General features: G+C 43.0%; 1 long non-coding RNA gene across 1 annotated transcript in view; it reads left to right on the top strand.

The window, feature by feature from the left end:
• The window catches only part of LOC127000235 (uncharacterized), a 153,091-nt gene extending 130,284 nt beyond the window's left edge, over window positions 1–22,807 (top strand). Inside the window, exons 4-6 of the long non-coding RNA XR_007753840.1 lie at window positions 9,905–10,070; window positions 16,231–16,300; window positions 22,522–22,807. This is a non-coding gene — a long non-coding RNA (uncharacterized LOC127000235). The remainder of the gene's footprint in view (window positions 1–9,904; window positions 10,071–16,230; window positions 16,301–22,521) is intronic.
• The last annotated feature ends 6 nt before the right edge of the window (window positions 22,808–22,813 follow it).

Here is a 22,813-nt window from a genome sequence, read left to right as displayed (position 1 = left end):
CCTCCGACTACTAGCCAATATTCATCATGCCTCTCCTGCTGGGGCTGAGCAGGCTGAGTGAATATATTAGGTGTAAAGGGGGTGAATAAAACAGGCATTGTCAGGGGAGCCGTTGAGTAATGTAAACGTGGCTGTCTCTGTCCGTAGACTTTTTGCGTCCCTGTCAAGGTAACGCTCCACTCGCAAGACTGTGTTCGTCTTTTAACCTTAGGAAATAGGTGGATATCTGGAGAACAGCTTGCTGAACAAAGATCCTATTGATGAGTCTGCTGGTGCTATATGTGGTAAGACATTTCCCAAGACATTATATGATTGACCTTGTGTAATATTTTTTTTACAACCCCGGAATTTCTTACGCGGGCTCCATAAAAAATATCTATATATATTTTCTGCCTAAGGGCTGCCAAGCAATAAATAAACCAGTTATTATTATTATTATTATTATTATTATTATTATTATTATTATTATTATTATTATTATTATTATTATTATTATTATTATTATTATTATTATTATTATTATTATTATTATTATTATTATTATTATTGTTTTATTTTCTTATTTTTTAATCATATGTTTTATTTACTAAAGAGAAAGTTTGACAAAGTGAACTCGTTCTTTGTTGATTTCAGGGAGAGGCTCAAAATAAAACTAAGTCGCAGAAAGAAAAACTAATTAGCGTTGCTTGACCTAAATCTCTTAAATATCATGATAGACCATACTTTCTTTCTTGTTTTGTCCCTCATTCCTCCCCTCCTTCACCATCTTCCTATTTGCCTCTCATTCCTTCCTCCCTCGGTCATATTCCTACTTGTGTAAGATCTCAGTTCCGCCACTTTCCCATTCACCCGCAGCGCCAGAAGGTATCAGAATCCACGGACGGGTTCTCGTTAGGGTTGTAGAGGCATCGAGACACAGAGTAGAGGGGCGATCAGATCCTGTTAATCACCACCCCTTCCTCCCCCCTCCTTCGGCCACCACTCAATATGCGTGACTGATTAATCGCGGGAGACAGAACCTCGGCGTGACCTGACCAGCTAACGCCAGAGGTCTTGAATATATCGCCTCCACTCTCCCTGTGTCTCTCCCTCCCTCCCTCTCTCCCTCTCAATCTCTCTCTTCCTCCCTCCCTTCTTAACTTTCTTATAAATGTTTCTCTTCCTCTTACTACTTCACTTTCTATTCTTCCTTCTCTTCTTTGTGTTTCTTCTTTTCTCATCAATTCCCTTAGAAATTTTCATCCTTCTCTTCCTTCTTCCCATCTTTTCTTCTTTCCTTCATTCCTTCCTTCTTTCTCGGCTTCCTTATTAATATTTATCTTCCTTTTGCTACTTCCCCTTCTCTTCCTTCCTTCCTTCCTTCCGTTTCTCCCCTTGTCTTGGATAAATTGTTGCTTCTCTGCCTTCTTCTTTATCCTCCTGTTCTTCCTACTCCCGCTTAATTGTCTATTCATCCTCCTCTTCCTTTCTTCTCCTCCTCTTCTTTATAGTCCACCGCTCTTTATTCATTTTCTTCCATCAACTTCTTCTTCTTTCTCCTCCCAGTTTACTCTATCCTCTTCCACTTGCATCTTCAGTCTCCCCTCTCTGGATAGTCCACCGTTTCCTCTTCCACTTTTTCCTTTAACTGTTTTCCACCCCTCCTGCTCCCCCTATTTAACTCATTCTTGTCACTCTTTCATTTTTTTATGTCTTGTCGTTTCACCGTCTCCTCCTCCTTGAACCTCTCCTCTTCCTCCCCCTGCTCTTTCTGCTACTGCACCTCCTCCTCCTCCTCCTCCTCCTCCTCCTCCTACAGTCTTCCGCAACATTTCGTCCTTTCGGGAGCGGTTCTTCGGGCAGGGGCGACAGGGCAGCTTCGTTGGCTCACGTCGAGGGGAAATATTCGAGTCCTTCCGCTTCCCTCACCCAGGAGTTGTGTCTGAAATGAGTTGGAAGTCATAGCTCTCCATATGTACCCTGCTTGGTGGGGGGGCGGATTGGAGGGAATGGGGAGCAGCGTTTGTTTCGTTGGCCTTTATATATATTTTTTTTTTTTGCCTGGAGTTCATCAAGTAACATTTTTTAACATCTCAGTATCATTTATTTATACAGAGACGTCGCTGTAGAAGTGGTGTTGGTGGTAGAAGTAGTAGTAGTAGTAATAGTAGTCGTAGTAGTAGTAGTAGTAGTAGTAGTAGTAGTAGTAGTAGTAATAATAATCATGATAATAATAATGATAATGGTGATGATGATAATAATAATAATAATAATAATAATAATAATAATAATAATAATAATAATAATAATAATAATAATAATAATAATAATAATAATAATTAATAACCACTCACGGTAGTAGTAGCGTAGTAGTAATAATAATGATAATAATAATGATAATAATAATGATAATAATAATAATAATAATAATAATAATAATAATAATAATAATAATAATAATAATAATAATAATAATAATAATAATAATAATAATAATAATAATAATAATAACAATAGCAATAATTAATAACCACTCACGGTCACTTATCTGAGGACGGCCAGTGAGAGCTTTTCCCTGTCATGAATTAAACGGCCTCGCTGCTTTTTGTCCGCCGCCGCGCGAAGACCGAACCCTAATTGGAGCGTTCGGTGCCACGCTCACTGCACCCGACTGATCCTGTTGCAAGGGCCGCCATGTCTTGCTCATTGCATTCCTGAATTTCCTAATGTGCCTTATCTGGGTCATTTTGCTTCCCTTTCCCTTAATTTCCTTCCCTGGACCAATTTATTTCACTTTGCTTTCCTTCCCTGGGCCATTTTCCTTCTCTTTCCTTTCCTTCCCTTTACTTTCCTTCCCTGGGCCATTTTCCTTCTCTTTCCTTTCCTTCCCTGGGCCATTTTCCTTCCCTTTCCTATCTTTTGTTTTCCTTCCCTGGGCAATTTTCCTTCTCTTTCCTTTCCTTTCCTTAGCTTTCCTTCCCTGGACCATTTTCCTTCCCTGGGCCCTTTTCCTTCCCTTTACTTTCCTCCCCTGGGCCATTTTCCTTCCCTTTGCTTTCCTTCCCTGGACCATTTTCCTTCCCTTTCCTTTCCTTTGCTTTCCTTCCCTGGGCCATTTTCCTTCCCTTTCCTTTCCTTCCCTTTGCTTTCCTTCCCTGGGCCATTTTCCTTCCCTTTCCTTTCCTTTCCTTTGCTTTCCTTCCCTGGGCCATTTTCCTTCTCTTTCCTTTCATTTCCTTTGCTTTCCTTCCCTGGGCCATTTTCCTTCCCTTTCCTTTCCTTTCTTTTGTTTTCCTTCCCTGGGCCATTTTCTTTCACTCTCCTTTGTTTTACTTCCCTAGGCCATTTTCCTTCCCTTTCGTATCCTTTGCTTTCTTTCCTTGTGCCATTTTCCTTCCCTTTCCTTTCCTTCCCTTTGCTTTCCTTCCCTGGGCCATTTTCCTTTCCTTTCCTTTCCTTTGCTTTCCTTCCCTGGGCCATTTTTCTTCCCTTTCCTTTCCTTTCCTTTCCTTTCCTTCCCCGGGCCATTTTCCTTCACTTTTCTTTCCTTCCCTTTGCTTTCCTTCTCTGGGCCATTTTCTTTTCTTTCCCTTTGCTTTCCTTCCCTGGGCCATTTTCTTTCACTTTCCTTTGTTTTTCTGCGCCAATTTTCTCTCACTTTCCTTTTCTTTCCTTCCCTGGACCAATTTTCCTCCCTTTCCTTTCGTTTCATCTGCTTTCCTTCCTTCCATATCTTTATTCTTTCCTTTATTTTATCTCCCATGTCTTTTATTTATTTTCCTCTCCTTTCTTTTTTTTCCTTCCCTTCTCTAGCCTTCCCATCGCCATCTCCTTTCCTTGATAACTTTTCTTATTTTTTCCTTTTCTTCGTTTCATTTCCCGTCCCTTCTCTTCTCTTCTACTCCGTTCCTTTCCTTTTATTTTCCCCTTCCCTTCTCCTTTATTTTCCTTTCTCTCCCATGTTTTACTTTACTTTCCTTCACAACCTCCCCTTTCTCTTTCCTTTGTTGTTTTTCCTTCTCTCCTTTTCCCTCCCTGTTTTATTATATTTGATTCTGTAGTACCATATCTACTGTTATTTCCTTGACCTTTCTTTCTCTGCCATACCTTTCTCCACTTCCTCGTATCTATCCATTCCTTTCCTTTCACTTACAATAACAATCTATATCCAATCCTTTTTTTGATCCCCCTTCATTTTCCTTTCCATTTCCCGTCATTCCTTGCTCTCCGTCCGTCTCCCCAACCGTCTTATACCTTCCCTCCCCTCGTTATGTCCTTCACTGGTCTGTTCTGCACCGTTCCGCCACACCTCAATCCTGCTTGTTGCGCGAGGAGACAGTATCAAAAGCGACGCGCGGAATCTCTCTCCCTATATCGCTCCAAGAAACCGTAATCCCAGGCAGTTGGGTTCCAAGGAGAGAGAGGGTGAAGCGGACTAAAGATGTAACACTATAGGAAGGACCGAGAAGGAATCAAAGGGAATTGAATGAAACTGAGGAAAAGGTTCGGGAATGAAAATGCTACAAGAAAAGTGCCGAAGGATTGAAAGTGAAGAAAACGAAGCTAGCTAATTGAAACTGAGAGGAGGATTGAACAACAGAAGGAAGGATAGAAGGAAAATGCAGGAGGATTGAGAAGGAAAGAAACAGAACTGAAAGAAGCTGAAAAGAGGATTTGGGAATTAAGGAGAAGATAGAAAGACAGTGATGTAGGATCGAAAGGGAATTGAATTGAATGAAACTGAGTGGAATGTCAAGTAATGGATCGAAAAGGAATCAAAGGGAACTAAATGAAACTGAAGGAAGGATTATAGCAATGAAAAGGATACGAGGAAAAGTCCAAAAAGATCGAAAGTGAATGAACGAAGAAATTGAATGAAAAAGAGTGGAGTTGTTAAGGAATGGATCGAGAAGAAATCAAAGGGAACTAAATGAAAATGAGGGAAGGATTATAGCAATGAAAAGGATTCGAGGAAAGTCCCAAAAAGATCGAAAATGAATGAACGAAGAAATTGAATGAAAAAAAGTGGAGTTGTTAAGGAATGGATCGAGAAGGAATCAAAGGGAATTGAAAGGAACTGACTGGAGGATTAAGCAAGCGAGGGAAGGCTGGAAAGAAGATGCAAAAGGATTGAAAGGGATACAGAATTGAATAAAACAGAGTAGAGGATTGAGTAATGGAAGGAAGGGTGAAAGGAAAGTGTGATGGGATCGAAGAGGAATAAAACTGAACTAAATGAAACTGAACGGAGGATTAAGCAAGTGAAAGGATAGAGGGAAAAGGCAAAAAGACTCGAGAATGAATAAAACGAAATTGAATGAAACTGAATGAAGAAATTAGCAGTGGAAGGAAGGAGAGAAGGAAAGTGCAATAGGATCAAGAAACACAAAAACGAAACTACATGAAGCTGATTGAAGGAAGGAAGGGAAGAAGGAAGAGAGGAAGGAAGCATGGAAGGAAGGGAAGAACGATAAAGAGGAGAAAGAAAGAAGGGAGGAAGGAAGGAAAGAAAGAAGAGAAGAGGAAGAAATGAAAGAAAGATAGAAGGAAAGGAAGAAAGGAAAGAAGAAGTAAAAGAAAGAAGAGAAATAAAGATGCAAAGTGGAGAGAGAGAGAGAGAAGGAAGAAAGAGAAAATGAGAGAGAGAAGAGAAAAGTGAAGAGAAGAAAGAAAGAAGAAGGAAGAAAGGAAAGAAGAAAGAGAGAAGAGAAGGAAATAATGATGTCATAGTGGAGAGAGAGTGTTCAATGACGGTGTCTAAGAGTTAAAGGAGAGGAAGAAAGAAAGATGATGAGAGAGAGGAGGAAAGTGATCAAAGAAAGGAAGGAAAAGGAAGAAAGGAAGAAAAGAAAGAAAAGAAAGAAGGAAATAATGATGTCATAGTGGAGAGAGAGAGAGAGAGAGAGAGAGAGAATTAACTCCAACGTCTGTATACACTTCACTGTCTGAGGAACATTTAATGGAAAGCCAACAAACAAATAAAGGCAGGCGGTGGTGGAGCAAACTGGAGGAGGAAGAGGAAGAGGAGAGGAGAGGAGCCATACTGCCTTCCCCTCCATCATGACTGGCTCAAGATGGATCAGCTTCCTCCTCTTCCTCCTCTTCTTCCTCCTTCACCTCTTCCATCTTCCTCAGCCTCCTACTTCTACTCCTCCTCCTCCTCCTCCTCCTCCTCCTGCTCTTCCTCTTCCTTCTATCCTCCTGCGATACTTGGATGATAGTCTTCCCCTGACCTAAAATGACCCCTTAGGATGCGTCTTGAGAGAGAGAGAGAGAGAGAGAGAGAGAGGCATACAGACACAGGCATACAGACATACATACCTACATACAGACAGGCAGACAAACAGAAACAGACACAAAACAGAGGCCTTGAGACACAGAAACAAAGAGACAAAGAGACAGACAGACCTCGAAACAGACAACCAGACAGACAGAAACAAAAAGAAGCCTATAGACACAAAAAACTAGACATAGCAAGAGATAGACAGACAGACAAGCAAACAGACAGAGACCTAAAGACACAGAGAAACCTAGAGACAGAAACAGACAGACAGACAGACAGACATATAAACAGACTTAACGATACTATACCTTTTTGGAGAGCAGCGGGCCACTCTTCTTATTACCTCCATGCTTCTCTCCCTTCACTCTCGCTCTCTCTCCCCGGCGTGAAATGGCCCGGAATGGCTCCCCTCCGCCTCACCCGCCCTTGAGTGAGTGACCTGTCGCACCTGCATGGGCCGGCCGCCTGCCCCTCGCAATGACCTCCTTCCCTACCCTGATTTCGCCTCGTATAAAGACAAGACCCTCACCGGTGACGAGTTGACCTTTTCTTAGTCTTTTTACGAATTCTCTCTCTCTCTCTCTCTCTCTCTCTCTCTCTCTCTCTCTCTCTCTCTCTCTCTCTCTCTCTCTCTCTCTCTCTCTCTCTCTCTCTCTCTCTCTCTCTCTCTCTCTCTCTCTCTCTCTCTCTCTCTCTCTCTCTCTCTCTCTCTCTCTCTCTCTCTCTCTCTCTCTCTGGTTCTTGATCTCGTTAATGTTCTCTCGTTTTCGTTCTCTCGTTCTCTAGTTCTTGTTCTCTTGTTCTTTTTTCTCGTTCTCTCGTTCTCTCTCTCTCTCTCTCTCTCTCTCTCTCTCTCTCTCTCTCTCTCTCGTTCTCTCTCTCTCTCTCTCTCTCTCTCTCTCTCTCTCTCTCTCTCTCTCTCTCTCTCTCTCTCTCTCTCTCTCTCTCTCTCTCTCTCTCTCTCTCTCTCTCTCTCTCTCTCTCTCTCTCTCTCTCTCTCTCTCTCTCTCTCTCTCTCTCTCTCTCTCTCTCTCTCTCTCTCTCTCTCTCTCTCTCTCTCTCTCTCTCTCTCTCTCTCTCTCTCTCTCTCTCTCTCTCTGTCTCTCTCTCTCTCTCTCTCTCTCTCTCTCTCTCTCTCTCTCTCTCTCTCTCTCTCTCTCTCTCTCTCTCTCTCTCTCTCTCTCTCTCACTGACGAAGACAGGCAAAGCCTCCAAGAGGATTTGCACAAATTTCAACTTGGTCGGATAGATGGAGATGCCCTTTAACGTAGACAAGTGCCAGGTCCTTCAAGTTGGAACGAGGAATAAGAAGTTTGATTACGAAATGCGCGGCGTTAAACTCAAAAGCGTTCAATGCGTCAAGGACTTGGGGGTCAAAATAGCGTCAAACCTCAAATTCTCACAGCAATGCATCGATGCAGCAAATAAAGCGAACAGAATGTTGGGCTTCATTAAAAGAAACTTTTCTTTAAGAATAAAGAGGAAATACTCGCTCTACAACAGTTTAGTCAGACCCCACTTGGAATATGCGGTACAGTTTGGTCTCCCCACCATGCAAAGGATATTGCTAAATTAGAAGGTGTTCAGCGTCGGGCAACGAAAATTATCCCTTCCTTGCGCAACAAATCCTACGAAGAAAGGCTTTCTACCCTTAACATGTTCTCTCTTGAGAAACGTCGCCTCCGAGGAAAATTGATCGAATGTTTTAAAATACTTAATGGTTTCACGAATGTAGACAGATCAACATTGTTTATGATCGATGACACTTTGCGCACGAGGAACAATGGCGTAAAACTCAGATGTAGACAAGTAAATTCAGACTGCACCAAATTTTTCTTCACCAACGTTGTAGTGAGAAAATGGAATAAGCTCCCACCATCAGTGGTCCAGTGTAACACGATTGACTCCTTCAAAAATAAGCTCGACCGTCACTTCCTTCAACTTAATATCAACTAGAGTAGAAGTGCAACGTTTTGGAGTCTTCTGATTAATGTAAAATCACTTAGGTTTAAGGACAGACCACCAAGTCTGGACCATGGGGTCTGTGTGGTCTGATTTTCTATGTAAATCTCTCTCTCTCTCTCTCTCTCTCTCTCTCTCTCTCTCTCTCTCTCTCTCTCTCTCTCTCTCTCTCTCTCTCTCTCTCTCTCTCTCTCTCTCTCTCTCTCTCTCTCTCTCTCTCTCTCTCTCTCTCTCTCTCTCTCTCTCTCTCTCTCTCTCTCTCTCTCTCTCTCTCTCTCTCTCTCTCTCTCTCTCTCTCTCTCTCTCATATTGCTTTATTCACGTATTCAACAAGGTAAATACAATAAACTCTACCTATAATACCTCTTACGCGTGATTGCTACTTATCTTCACCTGGTTTTCTCCCTTCGTCGTAATCATTTACCTGGGCGAGAGAAAACTACAGCCAGGTGACATTTCCTTTCTGATATTCCACAAACTTTTCACTCAGAGATTTCAAACAGGCAAGCAGAAGGGAAGTTTGACTCAACGAACAAAAAAAATTAAAGTGCGTGACCTTTTCTCTCTGGTTCTACTTCTAACAATCATCGAATTATGTTTTCTTTGTGATGACAGCTCATGGTCTTAATTTATGTCTCGTGTAATTTATGCCTCGTGTGAGTCTTTGCGTCAATACTCAATGTCTTGCCCTTATCGCGAGCTCGGCTGTTTGAGGTAGAAAATACTTATACCCGTGTGAGGAGTATAGCTTGTAAAGGACTCAAGTCTCGTCTGTGTAAATACTTGATGCGTGATGCTATGAGACGAGAGAACGTAGTGACTAGTGAGGGAAAACAAAACCACCATCACTAGCGGCAGCAACCTGCATGATTGATGTTCTTCCTTTTAGCCTCAGCATCGTAAAAAATCTTGATTCTTGCCTTTGGAAATACTTGATTCGTGAAGATCTTGGAATGAGAGACGCGAGAAAGGGGTGAGAGAGAGCAAAACAACAGCCACAGCGGAATGCATTATTTTTCTTATTCTGCATTTCGAAGCCATGCAAAATTATAGTTCTTGTCTATGTAAACACTTATGCATAATACTTTTAGGGGAGAAAGAGGCGAGAGAGGACAAAAACAAACACAAGCAGTCTGTGTAATTGTGTGTCTTCTGTCACATCCCTAACATAAGCAATGGTATTTTTCGTGCTTGTTCTTACTTTATATCTTATAAACGAATAAACTCTTGATTCTTGCGCATAAATACTTAATACGTGAAACTAGGACTGCATGATTGGTGTTCTATTCCCCAGAATCGCGGGAACCCGATTCTTATCCTCGTAAATGTTTCATATCGTCACCCTCATAAAATAATCGCCTAAGTCATTTTTCAGCGATTTCCAGGTTTTTCTCTACATCAGTTTTTCAACATGTGACGCCCATTGTTGTATAGTTGCCTTAGTCATTCAGGGTTTGAGTGTTCTAGAATTGACCTTTTCATTTCTGCCTAAATCTTAAGCCAAATGAGATGATACAGTTTTTTTCTGATTTCCTGAGAAGTAGAAAATAATGACTTAGGCGGTTTCTTTACGAAGGTGACGATATACCACGCTAAGGGGCAAGAGAGGTGTAAAGCAGAACGAAAATAGGACCAGCAGCAGTAACCCATGTGATGATTGCTCTTCCTTTCAACCCCCAGAATCTTGGAAGCTGTGGTGCCCCTCTCTCCGCGGTGGTGGTGGTGGTGGTGGTGATGGTGGTGGTGGTGGTGGAGCCTCCCTAATTATTCTCCAACTCGTCGACGTTTCCCAGACTCCGACCCCCGTGTTGGAACGGTTCGGTGTTGTGTTATTCGGCTCATCCTGGTGCGTACATGCCTTCCCTTGAGTCCGTTTCTCATTCCCTAGTTTACTTATTGCTTGGGTTTCTTTGTGTGTGTGTGTGTGTGTGTGTGTGTGTTATTCGACTCATCCGGGTACCTATATGCCTTTCTTTCAGTCTGTTTCTCATTCCCTAATTTGCTAATTATTCGGGTTCCCTCGTGTGTGTGTGTGTGTGTGTGTGTGTGTGTGTGTGTGTGTGTGTGTGTGTGTGTGTCCTCAAGGAAGCGTATCTTTTATCTAACCTTTGTAGTAAGAGCGATTTTCACGAAGACTAATCAATTTTTACCTCTCTAAATACTCTGTGTATATATATTCGAAGTGCAAATCCTAGAGAGTAACATTTTTTTCTATGGGCTTGGGCCCAGAAATGTAATAATAGTTTTCACGAAGATCTTTTATCCTCCCAGAGTACTTTATACATATACATATTTAACACTCATATCCTAGAAAATATTTTGTCTGTTGATTTTTGCTCAGAAGCGCAATTATTGTTTTCACGAAGATCTTTATATCCTCACAGAATACTTATACATACACACCGGACAAGCAGTCCTGGAGAATAACCTTTTTGCTATTGATTTGGGTTCAGCTCCTACAAAAATAGCCTAAGTACGTGGGGAGCGCCAGAGAACGCTAAATTACTAGTGTCGGGATCCACCTGGCTGACGGGAGAACGTTAGCTGGTTCAAAAGTGAAATTTCTCTAGTAACCAACTCCTGGGTTTTGCTTGTACACGGAATTATCTGCTTCGCATCGATCCTCCGAGGTGTCTTTCGGTTACCTGGTTAGATTCATCGCACGTAAGTATACCCGTTGGTCATCGAAATGATAAACTTTTGGGATAATTAGTCTCCTGAGCCTTTGTAATGTTGGTGAGAGTAATGATGCGTTAAGGTTGGCTAGAAAAGGTGACGGAAGTGCATTTTCTTTTTTCTGCGTATAATGAAGGCAGTGATTTAACAGATGTGAAAGTTTTGTTCATTTTTTCGAGTCAAAAAGGAAATGATTCGTTTTGTGGGGGTGGTAATTTGGGCGAGAGTCGTGACACCTCTCCTTCCAAAATTGACCTCTCCTGATCATTCTTTCTGTTTTGCTTGTGCAGGAGTAACGATTAGCGGGCTTTTTCTGTGTTTTTCTTAGTTTCTTTCCACTGCACTGTTTCCTTTACTGTAAAAAAAAAATATAATCCCTTTCCGACTTTTACAATGCTGACGAGACAACACTTCAAACAGAAACAGAAAAAGGAAAAACAACCCGCCTTAGTTTAGTTTTTCTTTCTTTCTTTTTTATTCCCGCAAAGAATATGGTTATAATAAGACATTGCAACTATGAAAAGGCGGAGCAAGTCGAACAAAAGAAACTGATCACAAAAAGAAAGAGAAGTTAAGAAAATGTGAAGGTCAGGAAAGAATCAAGATTTTTGCGGCAAACCTTTTTACGGCACTTTTCTCTGCATGCCTCAGATTTCACAAGCTATTTAGAACCATCAGTAACGGAGGTTCTCTTTATATGCAAGTATATTGGTTTTGAAGCGTGTAAATTCGCCTGCTTCTCTTTTTCATTTTTTCTATCATTCACTCCTCGTCTCTATACTGGTCTTGAAACCTGAAAATCTAACTTGCTCATTTTCATTCTTTTTCTTATTCACTTGCCAGACTATCGTACTCAGACCATAGTATTTACCGGTTTCTGACGCCTAACTATTGCCAAGAAACATCAGGAATTAACTATTTTAACGATATTTATAAGTGAATCTCCTTATTGGGGTCCACGAGACAGTTTTTGGGTCGGAAGTCGGTAAATATAAGAGGCTGAGTAAGACAATCTGGCAACGTTGTCTATATTGGTCTTGAAACCTGAAAATGTAACCTGCCTCTCTTTTCCATCCTTTTTTCATTCACTCTTTGACTCCATAATGATCTTGAAACCCTTAAATTTAAACCGATCTTTTCATCGTTTTCTCATTCACTCTTACACTCTATACGTTTTGAAACCTCCAACATTCCCTCCTTGTCTTTTTCATCCCTTTCTCATGCCCTCGTACACTCCTTATTAGTCTTGGAACTGCAAATCTAACCTACTCTTTTTCATCCTTTTCTCATGCACTCTTACACTCTTTATTAGTCTTGGAACTGCAAATCTTACCAGCTCTTTCTCATCCCTTTCTCTTTCGTCCCTTTCTCATTAACTCCTGGACTCTATACGAAGTTGAAACCCACACAAAAAGACACTTCCTAAACCGCCGTGGAGTGCTTTGGTCATGTTCTAATTTATTCATGACCAACTTCACGTCAGATCTCGGACGTTCAAAATTGCCTGGCGTGTAATTTTTCCACGATCGATTCACAGGTAGAAAACTTTTACCTCTGCGGACGACAGGAGAAAGGTGGTGGTGGTGGTGGTGGTGGGAAGGTAAAATAAGGGATCGCCGAAGGTGCTTTTACGTTGAAGTGACAAGAAAAAAAGAAAAAGGAGGAAGAGGAAGAAGAAGAGGAAGAGGAGGAGGAGGATAAGGAGAAGCAGGAAGGAGCAAGAGGAGGTGGAAGAGGAGGAAGAGCAGGGAGACGAGGAGGAAAAGAAAGAGGTGAAGGAAGGGATGAAGGGAGAAAAGTAAAGAGAAAGGGAGCAATACTAAAACTCTCTCTCCTCCTCCTCCTCCTCTCCTCTCCAATCCTCTCCTCTCCTCTCCTCTCCCCCTCCCTCTCTACCCTTTCTCGACCCCCAAAAAACAACGCAGTAACACCTCCAAAAGAAAAGAAAACGACCCAAGTAGTTATAATCCCCCCAATAAGCTCCTACGCGTTACAGGTTCTGATTCCCTCTCGTCCGCGCGGAGAGGCTTACGTCCCTTTACATGGCGGCGCCCAGTCCATCTTTCATCCATCAGTTAATAGATTATTGAGACCTTCCGGATGACACTTAATTATACCGTGGAGGAGAGAGCCAGTGAGAGAGAGGAGGCACGAGGGGAATCGTCAGCCCTTTCTCTGCCTCCTCGTCCTCTTCTCCTTGTCGTGTGTTTGTGTGTGTGTGTGTGTGTGTGTGTGTGTGTGTGTGTGTGTGTGTGTGTGTATTCGTGGCTCTTCTTCCTTGTGTCCACCTCCTCCTCTCTTTTTCTCCTCCTCCTCCTCCTCCTCCTCCTCTTCACACGCACCCTTGTCAATGAAGTGGCTTGCTAAAATCTTAATTGCGGATTCAGGTCACGAGTGCTTTGGAGGCTGAGCTGAAGTGGTTTGCTCAGAGCGTCATAATGGGCCACCTCTGAATAGCTGTTTGCGCCTCTGTCTCCTTGACCAACACCACGCAGCCTCCATCATTAACACCATAACTGTATCACTGACGTTAACTGACACTACCACTATTACTACTACTACTACTACTACCACCACTACCACGGTCACCACAACTTCCACTGCAACCAGAACATCGTAGTGCGTGTATTGATGTTCTCGAGAAATAAAGACATAAGATGAAGGCATTGAGAGAGAGCAGGAAGAAAGAAAGAAAGAAGTAAAGAGCGGAAAATACTCCTTCCAAACCACCATCAAAGTCTGCCTGGAAATTGAATAGTCCGCCGGCGTTTTGAAGTGTCAGTAAGTCCATTGAGGCGGACCACTGATTGACGTGCGCTCCCCGGCCTCCCCCTTCCCCTTCCCCTCCCCTCCCCTTCCCCTTCCCCTCCCCCACCTCCTCGCGTGATGGGCAGATGCTGTGGTGAAGCCCGTCAATTACTGAAAGATAGTCCGCAGCTATTTCCCTTCATGCTCATGCTATTAATTGGCCCTTATAGGAGGACGAAGAAGGATTTTTTAAGGGTTTAATTCTTTGTGGCATGTTTTTTGTTGTTGTTTTTGTTGTTTTGGTCATGGGATGCTATGGGACTCCTATTTTGTTTTTACCTATTCATCTGTTTTCACCTCATTGTAGTATTGAGGGGGTTTCTAATGAGGCCTAATAAGATTGATGGTGATGGAATTAATAGCGTGTTCGACATAGTGGTTTCGAACACATATTTTAGATTCCCGCTCCTTTAATCCTGAATACACGTCTTATATATAAAGTTGAAGTTCAGGCCGTCGTTGCGTCGCTTTGGGATTTATTATGAGACCTGTTGCGGAATCGAGTTCAAGAAAAAATAACTAAAATATGTAATTGTAAAAGATTCGGTCTGTATTATCAAACTCTTCGAAACCTTAGTATTTCTATTTAACAAGGCTCAAGTAGAAGTTATATGGATTTCCATGGGTAGTTTCTTCACCCCGGCGGTAGTTTTGGAAGGCTTCTGCGCCGTGAACGGAACAAACACTCATGGCAACCCGACGTAGGCTATCTCCTTTGTGGCTTTCAAGAATGGTCGTAACAAGAGCCCGAAACGTTTGATAATACGAGTCGAAGTTCCCGGGACACTCACATTCAGGCTCCTCAAGATGTGTCCAGCGAGGCGTCAGGGTTATCGAATCTGTTGACCTTTTGCCTCTACATGAATCTAAAAGAATTTGGGAGGCAGGTGTGAGGGAGGCGACGCACGTACTAGTGAGGGAGGGGGTCAAGGAAGAAGGGAAGGAGGAGGTATGACCGTCTTTATCACTCCCACACGCACACTATTTACTAACTGTTGACATTTCGCCTCAGCATAACCCTAAAAAAGTTGTGAGGCAAGTTAGAGCGAGGCGACCCACGTACCAGTGAAGGAGGGGTCAAGGAAGAAGGGACGGAGCAGAGCCTTAGGACTGAGGAGGTCTGACGCGTCTCTATCGCTCACACACACACTATTGACGCCCCTCAGCCACTGCAGCGACGCGGGGACGGTAACTCTATTAAGGGGAGAGCCGAGAGGGTGTGAAGCTGCCCCCGGAATCTTTGCCGCGGGTTGGAAGCCTTCAGCCGAGGGAGAAAGGTGTCGTGTAAGGAGATGAGGCCTTCAGAGCGGCGGCCTCATTCACCACAAAGCAAAGAGGTCAGGCGCACGGGAAAGCCTTTACATGTTTATTGGCTGATACTCTTACTTCGGAAAGGCTTTTGAGTCGTTCATTCATTCTTCATTCACGGAAAGGAGAGTTGATCCTGGGACGCGGAAAGAGATGAAACCAAGGATCAGATTCTTATACACATTTCGCCGCCCAAGCACACATATTTGACAAGGCTTTCGTTGGAGTGTTAGGGATTATCAGGGGTAGTTTTATGAACCTGGTGGTAGTTTGGCCATTCATTTGTACCATGAACCTAAAAAAACTCATGGGGACCCGATTGATCTCCTTTCCGGCCTTTGGAAATAGTTGATGTGAGAGGCGGAAGCGTCTGAGCACACCAGCACAAATGCTCTAATATTGGCGGTACTCGGGTCGTATTTTAAAACTGTTCGTCGCCCAAGTTCACCTATTTGGCAAGGCCTTCGTAGGAGTTGTGGGCATTTCCAGGGGTAGTTTTATGACCCTGGTGGTAGTCTGCCCCTTCCTCTGTACCGTGAACCTAAAGAAACACGCATTAGAACCCGATTGAGCCCCTCTTTGACTTATAGAAGTATTTGATGTGGGAAGTGAATGTGTCTCATAATACCAACCTCTGTCTTTTCAGGCAACCTTTTTTTTCAGTATGTAAAGATGTACTTCATAGACTTTACAGAAAAAGAAACCAACATTCTTTAAAGCTATTTAGGGTATACGATCACAGCAATAAGATGGCTCAAAAGTTTAAACATTAATGCGGATGAGAACCTAAATCAGTATAGCGACACAGTGGTGCTGATGGGAAAACCTCGTCCTTGAACTCGTAAGGGGGAGGGAAAGAAGGGAAACTGATGCTGCACCGAGACTTAAAACACCCTCCTTGACCCTTTCCCTTCCGGAGCCGCCTGTTTCCATGGCTTCCTCTCCGAATAAGTCAAAGGCTCGTGTTGGCTGGCGGGCAGCTGTGTTCTGGCGGGAGGCAACACTCAGCAACCCCGGGGACGCGCCGTCAGCACCCCGACCCTGTGCCCCGACCCTTCCGGACCCTTGCCCCGACCCACCTTCCTGAGTCTGTCGATGGTTAGCGTACATGGAGGCAGTGGGAGATATGGGAAGTAGGTGCGGTGGTTGCCTTGCTTGCTTGTATTTTTATGCCATTTTCCCTCACATCCCTGTTTATTTGTCCTTCTCATTAGATTATCCAAGACTCCTGAGATCCCTGTGTCGACTGTTAGCATACATGGAGGCCGGCGGGAGATATGGAAGGTAAGCAAAGGGAGCTGTCTTGCTTGTATATTGATGACTTAACCCTCTCATTCCTGTTTATTTGTCCTCGTTAGATTATCCAAGGTTCCTGAGATTCTTTGTCGACTGTTAGCATACACGAAGCCCAGTGGAAGGCATGAGAGCTAAGCAAAGAGGATAGCTGAAGGGAGTTGTCTTGCATGTTTCTTGATGACTTAACCCTCTCATTCTTGTTTATTTGTCCTCATTAGATTATCCAAGGTTCCTGAGATTCTTTGTCGACTGGTAGCATACACGAAGGCCAGTGGGAGGTATGGGAAGTAAGCAAAGGGGATAGCTGAAGGGAGTTGTCTTGCATGTTTCCTGATGACTTAACCCTCTCATTCCTGTTTATTTGTCCTCATTAGATTATCCAAGGTTCCTGAGATCCTTATGTCGACCAGTAGCATACACGAAGGCCAGTGGGAGGGAGTTGTCTTACTTGTAACTTGATCCCATTCTCCCTCACATGACTGTTTACTTATCCTCCTCATTAGACTAACCAAGACTCCTGAGATCCCTTTGTCGACTGTTAGCATGCACGGAGGTCATCGGGAGGTGTGGGAACTAAGCACAAGGACAGCTGAAGGGATATGAGAGGTGGAATGGCATCAAGAAACAAGCAAGTAAGACAACTCCATATTCGCTCCTTAAACAATATAAACATTACTTCCATTCATTAAGAACCTTCCGGGTAATATCACTAAGAGGGACAGGAATGTGAAAGGGAAGAATGGCATAAAAAAATGTCTTGCGTGATTATTTCTTGATGCCATTCCCCCTCTCATCCCTGTTTATTTGTCCCTCTCGTTCTCTGGGACTTACTAATGCATGTGTTTATTAATTATCGTGTTACTGTAATGGAGGATATGGGAGCTAAGCACGGGGAATACCTGAAGGGAGTGGTCTTGCTTGCTTGTGCCTCGATGCGATTCCCCCTCACATCCCTGTTTCTTTGTCCCTTTCATTATCCGGGACGTTATCAATGCATGTGAGTGTTGTTTATCTTGTTAATGGGCGATCATGGAACCATTAGCACTAAGGTTACTGGAAGGAGTATTCTTTCTTCCTTGCTTCTTGATGCCATCCTCCCTCTTACGTTCATGTTTATTTCCCCCTCTCGTTAAGACCATCCTGGAGATTATTAATGCATGGAAGTATTGTTTACCTTATCAGTGAGCGGATAGGACCATTATCACAGACGTTACTGGAGGGAGCGTCCTGTTTGCTTGCTTTTTTATGCCATTCTTCCCTCTCACATTCCTGTCCCTCTTAGTGATATTACCCGGAAGGTTCTTAATGAATGGATGTAATGTTTATATTGTTTAAGGAGCGAATATGGAGTTGTCTTACTTGCTTGTTTCTTGATGCCATTCCACCTCTCATATTCCTGTTTATTGGTCCCTCTCATTACAACCATCCAGACGGTATTAATGAATGGAGGCACTGTTTTTCTTCTTGATGGGCGCTTATCGAAACATTAGCACAGGCGTTTTTAGAGGGAGCTTTATTGGAAGTATACTGTCCCTCTCATTACAATCATCCTGACGGTATTAATGAATGGAGGTAATGTTTTTCTCCTTGATGGGCGCATATCGAAACATTAGCACAGGCGTTTTTAGAGGGAGCTTTATTGGAAGTATACTGTCCCTCTCATTACAATCATCCTGACGGTATTAATGAATGGAGGCACTGTTTTTCTCCTTGATGGGTGCTTATCGAAACATTAGCACAGGCGTTTTCAGAGGGAGGTGTCCTTTTTTCTTCCTCTAATGGTCGCTTTCCCCCAGCTCTCATTCCAGCGTGACCGTCCCTTACATCTACGACTGCTCGGGACGTTATTAATCCTTACGAGTACTCTTTACCGTATTGTCTTCAGAGGGAACACCAATATGCAGGCTGGGAGAAGTAAGCGAGGCAGCGTGAAAGACCTCCGCGGCGTCACTCTTCTTGTTCCTGGGCAAAGTTACTCCATAATATTTCCTTTCTGCGTGGCGGGGGAGAGGAAATAGACGGGAGGAGGGACATAACGCTTACCCTCCTTCCCTCCCTCCTTCCTTTCCTCCAGTACCTCCACCTCCCCTTCCTCCCCCCCCCCACCAATTCCAAGGATTCCCAACAGTCAGCCTCCATCAATTCCCGTCAATTTGTGTCGATGAAAATAACTATTCCCAAAAGTTTTGCGCATTGTTTTCTGTAGCAATAGAACGTTTTTTCCCCGTCATTCACCGACTCGGAGTTTCAATAAGAAGTTCAAATCTTTGGCTGATTGGTACGGCGACATCCATTACGAGGCTTGCGAGGGGAGCAGAGCGACTCTTCCCAGAATGTTTCGTCTGGATTTTCTCGCCTTTTCGCTTTTCCTCGCAGTCTGACCACTCCCGGTATACCATTTTCTCTCTCTCTCTCTCTCTCTCTCTCTCTCTCTCTCTCTCTCTCTCTCTCTCTTCTACCATAGCGACAAGAGGTACTAACTATACGTGATTTCTCAGTTTTATGTTTCCGAAGTAATTTTTTTATCTTCCCTACGAGACGCTGCAGTTTTTTTCGTATACCGCTTACTAGTTTCCCCTCTCTCTTTCTTTCTATTTCTCTTCTTCCATGACGACAAGAGGTAGCCTATACGTGTTGAATCGATTCGGTTACGTGATGTTCTCAGTTTTGCGTTTCTGATATCATTTTTTATCTTCCGTACGAGACGCTGCAGTTTTTTTTCGTATACCGCTTTCCTAGTTTCCCCTCTCTCTTTCTCCCTCTTCTACCATCACGACAAGAGGTATTATACGTGCTGAATCATTTTAGTTACGTGATGTTCTCAGTTTTGCGTTCCTGAAGTCATTTTTTTTCTTCCGTACGAGACGCTGCATTGTTTTTTTTTTTTCATATACCGCTTTACTAGTTTCCTCTCTTTCTTTCTATTTTTCTTCTTCCATAACGATACGTGTTGAATGGCTTCGGTTACGTGATGTTCTCGGTTATGTGTTCCTGAAGTCATTTTTTATCTTCTGTACGAGACGCTGTATTGCTTTTTTCGTATACCGCTTTCCTATTTCCCTCTCTTTCTCTCTCTTCTACCATAGCGACAAGAGGTACTATACGTGCTGAATCGTTTTGGTTACTTGTTGTTCTAGGTTTTTGCGTTCCCGAAGTCTTTTTTTATTGTCTTCCCGACGAGACACGGCATTGCTTTTCATTACTTTTTTCGCCTGCCGCTTTTCTTTTTTTTTTTTTTTTTGTCATGTCGCTCCTGTCGGAATTTATTGATCCTCCGGTTTTCTGTTGGAGACATGACGAAACAGGGGCTTCGGTTGCCTTCTGAAGGGGCTAAGAGCGCCACTGTCTTCTCCAATGCACCCTTCCATCACCCTTCACACTTAACCCGGTAGCAGCGAAGGGCCAAATTTGTGGCTTTATCGTGTAGCAGCGACGGGCCAAATTTGTGCCATGATATAAACCCCCCAAAATAGATGATACATAAACTGATCACAAATGCGTTGATATATATTATGAGATGGTTTGTGTGAGTGATGATTTTTTTCTCATTTTTCTCGCTTAGAGGGACCATTAAGAAACATGATCCCTGCTTCTACTGGGTTAAGTCTCCTTATTACACACACACACAGACACACACTCCTCTCCTTCCATTCCTCTGCCGATATACTCTGAGACTCTTCCTCCCTCCACTCCCATATAACGCTACTCCTTTTTTTTCTTTTTTTTTCCTATTGACGCTATTCAACCCCCACACACCCTATTATTTTCCCCATACAAATATTCTTTTTGTCCCTGCTTACACGGTCTTTTCTTCATCCCACACGCTTTTCAATATATTAAGCTGTCCATCTTTCCACTACCTACATATATTTTTTTATTTTTTTACATACACTTTTTACATTTCCCTATTTACGCTCTGCAGCCCACACCCCTATTATTTTTTTTCCCATACAAATACTTTTTTTCCCTCATTTCCGCGGTTTCTTCTTCATCCCACACACTTTTCAGTATATTAATCAATCCATTTTCTCTTACCTACATCATTTTATTTTTTTCCTATCATAACACGCAAGTACCCACTCATTCTCATCCTACACACACACACACACCTTCCCAGGGCAATTAAACCTAGTGACTTCCCTTAACTATGACTGACCCTTAATCAACGTCTCTGAGTATCGTTCAGGGAAGGTAATGATTACACAACGTTCTCCTTCCTTTATCTGACCTCCGATGAATCTGAAAAGTCGCGCCTAACTTCCTCGCTTCCTGAGTTCAAAGCAAACTTCGCCTCACAGAAATAGTTACGCTTCGCCACACACACACACACACACACACACGCGCGCGCGCGCGCGAGCAGCGTCATAGAGGATAATTATTAAATTGCCTCAGACTTTTAAATTAGTGCTCCACCTTGCTTATTTTCTCATAGTTCCTCCCAACTTGTGTCACCTTGCAGGATTTATGGCTGGCCAACACGTACGCTGGTCCCTTCTTTGTGTTTGGTGTGTGTGTGTGTGTGTATTGGTTGTGATGTGCAGAAAGTAAGCTACGCCCTACATGTAATCTCTTAAGTTTGTAGTCGGCCCGAGCCCGTCATGGCGCAGGCAAGTATTCTTGGCTCATGCTTCCCCCGGAGCTCATTCTTGATTTCACTTGGACAGTTAACATAATTCCTCTAAAGTACGAGTTGATAAGTGGTTTTCAGGACAGCATGTGGGTAGTCTTAGGCCACTCGACGGTGGCTGAAAAATCCCAGGTGGTAGCGGCGGATTTGAACCCGCATTATCCAGAGCGCGGTACCGGTGTAGCGTCTAGTCCGGCACGCTAACCACTCAGCCACTGCCTCCTTAATATATTGAGTCTTTCAACTTTCCTTCAAAACAAGCCCTATTGCCACTTTATTCGCCTTAATATTTGCTTAAGTGAAAATGCAGACTAGATTGTCATTAGCTCTGATGCCATTTCACTTAGGTTTTATGGACAGACCATTAGTCTGAACCATAGGGTCTGTGTGGTCTGAATATCCATGTAAACTTCCTTTCACGTCCCCTAATTGCTGCCCCATTGTATACAAACAGTCTCTTTCATTTGTCTCCTCTCTTCACCGCCCTGCACACTGCAATCATGCCACACCCCTCTCTTCTATCTTTTACGAAGGGCAGCCCCAACTTTACATAGGTACTCTTGTACATTAAATGTCAGGCAATGGACCATCTTGGCTGATGCTCTTCGTTTTCTCTTGATCTTTGTTTCTTTTCATGAAGGCCATACTAGCCATGGCTGTCAGCTTCTTAATGTATTCACCTTCATTACAAGCCCTCATCCGTGGGAAAATGTATGCCACTGTGCTCTCTCGTTTCCCTTCCCCTGATCTTTAGTTTAATGTTTATTTCCTCCCTCACACCATTCACTACATCCCCCTAGTTACATATTAATGATAACTTCACTACCTTCAGTACTTCTCCCATTTCATCCTTGCTTTCTCTTCCATATCATCTATATTTACCATTTTCCACCTGGACATTGACATTCTTGCATAACTTGGTCTCCACAATGTAAGAGTTTATTTCCAGCGTTTTAACACACACCATCTTCGTGAGCATGTCACTGTCAAACTGCTAATACTTTCTTTTTCACCCTTCTCACTTTCTCTCCATAAACACTAAACTCCTCAGCCTTTGTAATAAAACCAAGGCATCTCTCTGCCTGTTCTCTGGGTGTTTCTTACCTTTGATTCTTTTACGGTCTCCTTTACTTCTGAGCTTTCCTCCTCATTAGCAACTCTCATCCAAACATTATCAAACCTCTCCATGCCTGATAGCTTTCAAATTCTGTCATTTATATAATTCATATGATTGGATGTGATAGAAAAGTCACTAATAACTGGAATAAATAGCATTCTCATGTTGTCATTACATACTGTCCTCCCTAGATGCCCTATATTCTCATGCATGCATACTTCCACTTACTACTATGTACAAGGAAATGCATATGGTGTTATTGTCGAAACTTAGATTACTGCCACAAAAACAAAATACTGTAAACTATAGAATAGCCACATACGAAGGCAGAATAATATCACTCAACAGCTTGAGGTAGCAACCAACAAATTTCTCAAGCAAATAATGGAATAGGGCGAAGATGACTTACTGGCATAATTGATTCACATATACATTCATACTAACTAATGGAGAACATATTCCCAGGGGTGCGTCGCTTCACTCACTTGCTGCCCATATTCCCGATGGTCCCCCCCAAAGCATGCTCCCACACAGCTGCTCCGTCCATCCCAAATTCGTCCCAGAAGGATCGGCTGACTTGCCCCAGCCACAAGCTATATGGTATTCATAGCAATGGTATATATCATATTCAAAAAACATTATCAATGACTCAGAAGTACCCATATAGTTCAACCCAGGACAAAACTATAAAATGTAAGCATGACTTGGTTAGGATATGGCTATTATTGCATTTCAGGATAGTTGCTCATATGCTTAC

This window comes from Eriocheir sinensis, chromosome 18 (assembly GCF_024679095.1).
Source record: "Eriocheir sinensis breed Jianghai 21 chromosome 18, ASM2467909v1, whole genome shotgun sequence".
Classification (NCBI taxonomy): domain Eukaryota; kingdom Metazoa; phylum Arthropoda; class Malacostraca; order Decapoda; family Varunidae; genus Eriocheir; species Eriocheir sinensis.
The sequence above is the reverse complement of the archived record's forward strand: the minus strand, read 5'-3'. Positions and strand labels throughout refer to the sequence as shown.